The sequence below is a fragment of the Vigna umbellata genome, chromosome 3 (genome assembly GCF_029865625.1).
Source record: "Vigna umbellata cultivar VRB3 chromosome 3, Vumbellata_1.0, whole genome shotgun sequence".
Classification (NCBI taxonomy): domain Eukaryota; kingdom Viridiplantae; phylum Streptophyta; class Magnoliopsida; order Fabales; family Fabaceae; genus Vigna; species Vigna umbellata.
The window spans coordinates 52,601,428-52,608,727 of NC_142167.1; positions in this window are offsets into that span (position 1 = coordinate 52,601,428).

The window sequence follows — 7,300 nt, forward strand, 5'->3', positions numbered from 1 at the left end:
TATTAAAATAAATCTTATTTTGAAATTTAACAAAATGGTTAAATGTAAATAGTTTAGGATGAATTCATAAAGTGCTAGGCGTTATATCTATAACTTATCCTAAATTTTGTGTTATTCAAACAAGCTTATTCTCATATAATATATAAATGTTGAGTATCATTTAATATTTTAATGTATGTACGTTGTAATATAATATCTAAATGTTATGTTTTTTTTGTCCTATACAGATCATCTCAAGACGTAAAATAGTTTTTTACTTCATACAAAAATATCCTTATGTGAAAGTCAAAGTTTTGAGTAATGGTGTTTTTCTTGAAGAAGCTTATTTTATATAAATAAGATTGCATGAAGAGAAGATGATCAAGAATTATTCTTTGTATTCTTTCATACTATTGTTCTCTTAGCTTAAATTGTGTAATGTTTATTCTTTTAAAAAAAAGTTTTTTTACAAGTTTTTAAAATCCTTTTGTATCAATTTTATATTTTCTCTACAAGGTTATTTTATGATATTGTATCTTTAAAAATATTTTATTGTTTTCATATTCATAAAATGAATTTAAATACTTGTAAGTGACTAGTGTATACGAGGAGGATGATATTTGTTCTAATTAATTGGGTTAATTGTAAACTCATTTGTAATCTTTTAAAATTAGTAAAATATTTTAAAAGTGTTTATGAAAGAACTTGATATAGCTTAGTTAGGAATGAATCTGTATAAAAATAAGTTTGTTTTATTACTTTAATTTTCAAAGGTTCTTTCAAATTATTTGAGTGTTTAATGCTTATTACAAATAATCTAATCCCTCCAGAGTTTAAACACTATTTCCAAAAAGTTTTAAAAACTTTATTAAAACTTATTTTTTAAGTTTTTCCTGTGTTTCATATAAAATAACTTAAGTGTGAGGTATTGTTTTCACTTATTGAACAACAAATTATGTAAAACATAGTTGAAATATGTAATTCAAAATAGAGGTGTTAAATGATTACTGGGTGGGTTTCTGTTAAGATATCATTTCCATCAAACTTTCTTTCATTTTTTCGCTTTGGATAATGCTTGTATTAAAGTCAATGTTTTGTTTACATTGTCGTACTAAAATGAAAAAGGGATTATAATAATAGGTAGTTTCTCTTGTAATATGGCCTTAACATGTGTTTGTCTATGGAGAATGATACTTTAACAACAACATTTGACACCGCCACGTGTCGTGCTCTGATTGGTCCATGTGGAAGAGATTTTAAAAATTGAAAATGACATGGAAATGGAAGTCAGATGGGGTTAAGGGGTTTTGATTGCGCGGGTTTCATTTTGGGTTTTCAAAAATTAGAAATCTCATTCTCATTATAAAACCATAGAGAGAGCGTCTTCCCAGCCATAAGTGTCGTCTGAGCATAACCAGCCGTTGCCCAACTTTTCGCCATTCATCGGATTCCCGCTGTTAACCGGAGCCTTCTCTGTCGCCGTCCACCGTTCTGAAGCACCAACAAAGGGCGAAACCACCATTGGATGTGGTTTTTGAAGCTTCTCGTTGTTCCTTTCGCTAATCCTTGTTCTTGTTCGGTGGGTTTGAGTTGTTTTTAATTTTTTTTTACCATTTAGGGGTTGTTGTGTTTACTGTGGTACCATTAACTGTGGTTTGAACTTTTGTTGATCATTTTGGGGTTCTTGTGATTTTTGGGTGCAAAGTTTCAATTTTTTGGGTTTGTGGTTGTTGTTGGGTTATTTAGACTTATCTTTTGTACAATGTTTCATTTGACAGTTATAGATTTCATTAAACAACAAGCTCAAAACAATGTAGGTAAATGTGTTGTATTAAAAATTTGGAAAATGATATTTGAACATGTTTTGACAACATTTAGACACTGGACACGTGTCTAAATTTCATTGGTGCACGTGGAAAATGATTTTATAATAATAGAATGATGTGGCAATGAGAGAATTGGAGGCAGATTCAAAATTGAGGTTCATTTTTAAAATTTCATATTTGCAACATTTGAGAGAGAGAAGCTCGAGAACATTTTAGAGAAAGTCATCTTCCTTCCACCCAGCCACCACTGTCGTTGGAGTGTCGTCGTACCTAGACGATGTTGTCTTCCCTCCACCCAGCCACCCATTGTCGCCGTAGTGCCGACGTTTGAAGGCAAAACCTAGACGGTGTCGTCTTTCGTCCTCCTAGCCACCCTACCGCCGCAGTGCCGCCGTAGTGTCAGTGTTCGAAGGCAAAACCTAGACGATGTCGTCTTCCCTCCTCCCAACCACCCAGTGTCGCCGTAGTGCCTCCCAACCTCATGGTGCAGGAACATAAATGGTACCATAGGCAAAATAAGTGGGTACTTCATTTCAAGTTTTTGCACACGAAGGTCACCTACGTACACCAAACTCATTTTGGAGTGCCTGATTTTTTTTTTCATCATTTTCTCCACTTATAAGTAATTTGAGAACATTTATTAACCAATTTATTAACAAATTCATGCAAAAAAAAACCATAATTAGTTATACTCATGGTGTAGTAACATACCTGGTACCATAGGCAAAATAAGTAGGTACTTGAACTTTTTGCACAGAGAGGTCAACTACGTACACCAAACTCATTTTCTAGTGCCTGGTTTTTTTTTCATCATTTTCTTCACTTATAAGAAATTTCAAAACAATTATTAAACAATTTATTAACAAAGTCGTGCCAAAAAAACCATAATTAGTTAGACTCATGGTGCAGGAACAGAACTGGTACCATAGGCAAAATAAGTGGGTACTTCTGTTCAACTTTTTGCATAGGAAGGTCAACTACGTACACCAAACTCATTCTAGAGTGCCTTTTTTATTTTCATCATTTTGTCCACTTATAAGTAATTTGGAAACGATTAGTAAACATTTTATTCACAAATTCATGCCAAAAAACCATAATTAGTAAGACTCATGGTGTAGGAACATAACTGGTACTATAGGCAAAATAAATGGGTACTTTTGTTCAACTTTTTGCACAAGAAGGTCAACTATGTACATGACACTCATTTTGGAGTGTCTGATTTCTTTGTCATCCTTTTTTCCACTTATATGTAATTTGGAAAAATTATTATACAATTTATTAACAAAATCGTGGTAAACAAACCATATTTAGTAAGAGTCATGGTGCAGGAGCATAAATGGTACCAATGGCGATATAAGTGAGTACTTAAGTTCAACTTTTTGCACAGGAAAGTCAACTATGTACTTCAAACTCAGTTTCGAGTGCCAAATATATTTGTCAACAATTTTTCAAATAAAAAGTCATTTGCAAACAATATATACAAGTTGAAAATGTAACAACTACTGTTCTTTCATCACTATTCCCCAACATTCTACAAAATGCCTAAATCTTGCAACACTTAATTCCTCCGCACATTGTCCACATCCAAAATTCATTCACAAACATATTGCTCTCTAACTTGTTGCAGTTCTTCCTACAAAACATAATCGACAACATATCAATAAAATGCAACATTTGTATGAAAGTTCAACAACATGAAAATTTTTACAGCTTATAGTTGTGTAAGTGGGCATTGTGTTTCCTTCGTATTTCTCAATGTCATCCCACAACTCCATAATTTTCAAAACAAATACTCCACAATCAAATCTACAACAAATAAAGTTCAACAACAAAATAATGATATTTAACATATCAATGATACAATAAAATATTATATTTACAAAAATAAACATTACAAACATACTTGTTTGGTTGGATTGGAGTCTGCAAGTGTTGTACCTCCAATGATGGTTTGTTGTCTTCGGAACAATTCAACAAATGTCCAAAAAGCAATGCAAGATTATGTGCCTGGAAAACAACATAGTCCCCTTATAAATTTATAATTACAAAGTAAACATCAATTGCTACACATACAATGATATTGTCAATCTTTTGTAGTTCTTTTCTTTTGTGCCCAAAAGAGTCCAGTGCAAACATTTGTAGTGATGGAATCTTCACAACGTAGCACCACCAATGGCCATCATTGATAATTGGGACAAACAACTACAAAAAATAAAATTTGTCACCAAAACGTACGTAGTTGTCCTCCTTGTGCAAAAAGTTCAACAGAAGTACCCACTTCTTTTGCCTATGGTACCAGGTCTGTACTGCACCATGAGCATAACTAATTATGGTTTTTTTTGCATGAATTTGTTAATAAATTGGTTAATAAATGTTCTCAAATTACTTATAAGTGGAGAAAATGATGAAACAAAAAATCAGGCACTCCAAAATGAGTTTGGTGTATGTAGGTGACCTTCGTATGCAAAAAGTTGAAATGAAGTACCCACTAATTTTGCCTATGGTACCATTTTTGTTCCTGCAACATGAGGTTGGGAGGCACTGCGGCGGCACTAGGTGGTTGGGAGGAGGGAAGACGACACTGTCTAGGTTTTGCCTTCAAACGCCGGTATTACGACGGCATTGCGGCAGTAGGGTGGTTGGGAGGACGAAAGATGACACCGTTTAGATTTTCCCTTCAAATGCCGGCACTACGGCAGCACTGCGGCGACAATGGGTGGCTGGGTGGAGGGAAGACAACACCGTCTAGGTACGGCAGCACTCCGGCGACAGTGGTGGCTAGGTGGAAGGAAGACGACTTTCTCTAAAATGTTCTCGAGCTTCTCTCTCAAATGTTGCAAATCTGAAATTTTCAAAATGAACCTCAATTTTGAATTTGCCCCCAATTCTCTCATTGTCACGTCATTCTATTATTATAAAATCATTTTTCATTTGCACCAATGAAATTTAGACATGTGTCCAGTGTCTAAATGTTGTCAAAACATGTTGTTCAAATATCATTTTCCTAACATATTTATGCTAACAGAAAACAATCATTGCTTTGGTTGTTGAAAGATTATAATAAAAAATATTAATTATTACTTTTGTAAACCTTCTATGCAAGTAAAATAAAGGTGGGCATGGATAGGTGTAGTACTAGCAACTGCTCTTGCTATTTGCCTATTCACTATTTGTGCAGCCTTAAAGAAACGAAAATATGTGTTTCAAGGTAGTTACGTATTTCAAAATCAATTAAGTACATCACTAACACAATCTTTTTAATAATTTATTTTAATCTTTTTAATATTCATGAATCAGAGAAGAAAGCTCTGGTAATGAAGATGGTACACTTGGCAACTTGTAGTCGGTCATCTACAATGAAGATTTTGAAAATGAAGTAAAAAAGAGACATGACCTAACAATGTTTAGTTATACATCAATTATGGAAGCATTGAACTTTTGAAGAAGAAATTATTAGAGGAAAAGAGTAGTTGGGAGAGGGCAAAATCAAAGATACGGGGTTTTCACCCTACACCTCTAAATTTCAGATGTGTCCTCTCATTAATAAGGTTGGGTGAAAATTAAATGAAGTTAAATGAAGTTAAATGAAGTGGTTGACCAACTTATTTAATAACCTGACCACGTTTTATAGTTACTTGTTCTTGCACCCCTTCACCTCTTTGTCTTCCATTCTCGTTGCAGTAAAAGAGTTTTGAGAGACATTTGAGAGAGATTTTTGTTGGAGAAGTGTGGTGGAGGTGTTGTTGTTTTCGTGGTTGACATTGAAGCTAGGAGAGTGATTTTGTTTGAAGTTTTTCGCGTCAAACAGGTGCATGGGTCTATTTGAAAGCTCCGAGTCTTAATCGAATTTGGCAATCCGACGCTTATCCCTCAGATATCGAAATCCGATCTAATATCAAAATCTGAAAACATGTACATCGGATGTCGAAATCCGATGAAAGCCGAATCGATTTTCGAAATTTTCATGTTCGCTCACTTTTCCATATCTGATTCACTATATATATAAATCCCTCTCATTTCTCTCATCCAAACCCTCTACATACAAATCCTAATACAGTAACGCAGATCAACGAAGAAGAAGCTGAACATATGCAGCAACACCCAACAACTAGAACGTGATCTCCAATAAGAAGAAGAAATTAATCTTGAACAAGCACAACATGATCTATGGAGAAAGATGGAGAAAACGAAGAAGATGGGAGAAAGCTTGGTGCAAAGAAGAGAGAGCTTGAGATCCAAGAGAAACCAAATATTTTAATGGGGAACAAGAATCTGGTCAAAAAATAATATGGTCAAAAGATTCTTCTACTTTTATTAAAAATTAATTACATCTTAATGAAGGGCGGAAAATTTTGGAGGTGCACGATGAAGCCTTTGGAAGTGTAGGGTGAAAACCACATATCCAAGTTAGAGAATATCCCCTTAAAAGTGAAAAAGTTAGAGGATCAAATATTATGAATAGGCCCACTTCGTATCTGGTCCACAAAATACAGGCCGAGTTAGACTCTTTCACTTTAAAATACACGTTCAATAGTTTGGTCTTCTAACATAGGTCTTGACTTATGGGTATATAGATCTGGCCACTTTTTTTTTATTTCTTATGATAAAACCTTGAATATCCTAGAAATTGAAAAACTTTAAATAATTCACAACATTAAGCAAAGATTTTGAAGAGTTTAATAATAAATTAATAATCTAACATTTTTATCAAATTCATATTTGTAATTTACCATGCATGATAAGTTCTTGAGATTTTAGCATATTCAATGAATTTTTTTCCACTCATACAAGAATTTGAATCGTCCATTCAAAAGTTCAAAAGGAAAGTAATCAATATACACAAAATACAAGTATTTTATTTTCTTATGCAGACTACGGGTCGATGGTGTAGTAGGTTTGATAGCACCCTCGGAGATGGGAACAAGTTATACCGGACCGTCATTCGATTTGACCTTCAATTCAGGTAATGCATCGGTTATGTAATGCACTTTATTATATTTTTTTCAAGGAACATGTTGGAGTGTAATTGAGTATGCTTGTTTTGTCAAGAGTTAGGATTATTGTAGGTTTTCATTTGTACGTTGTACAATTATCTTATAAGTCAAATTGTATGAGGCTTGTACAATTGTTAATAATTTATTCAGTAGGTTTTATATACAAAATGTATGATTATAGATGAGACATGATCTGAATGAAATTCAATTTTCGTCTATTATCATATTTTTTCTTCTAATGTTGTTCCAGCACATATAATTAAATTATTATCTATAGTAGTTAAACTTAGAAAATGGTTAACAAGATATATGAACTATGTTTTTTGGTGACTTTTTTAGTTGTTGCCTTGGGTGGGGTTTAGGGTATGAATAACATTCAAGTCCTTTAGATTTTAGACCTAAAATCCAACAATGTTGGTGTGGTAATGGTTGTCCAAAACCTTCACCCCAAATATATATGAAAAAGCATCCAATTCATTTAAGTTTTGGACCTAAAGGACT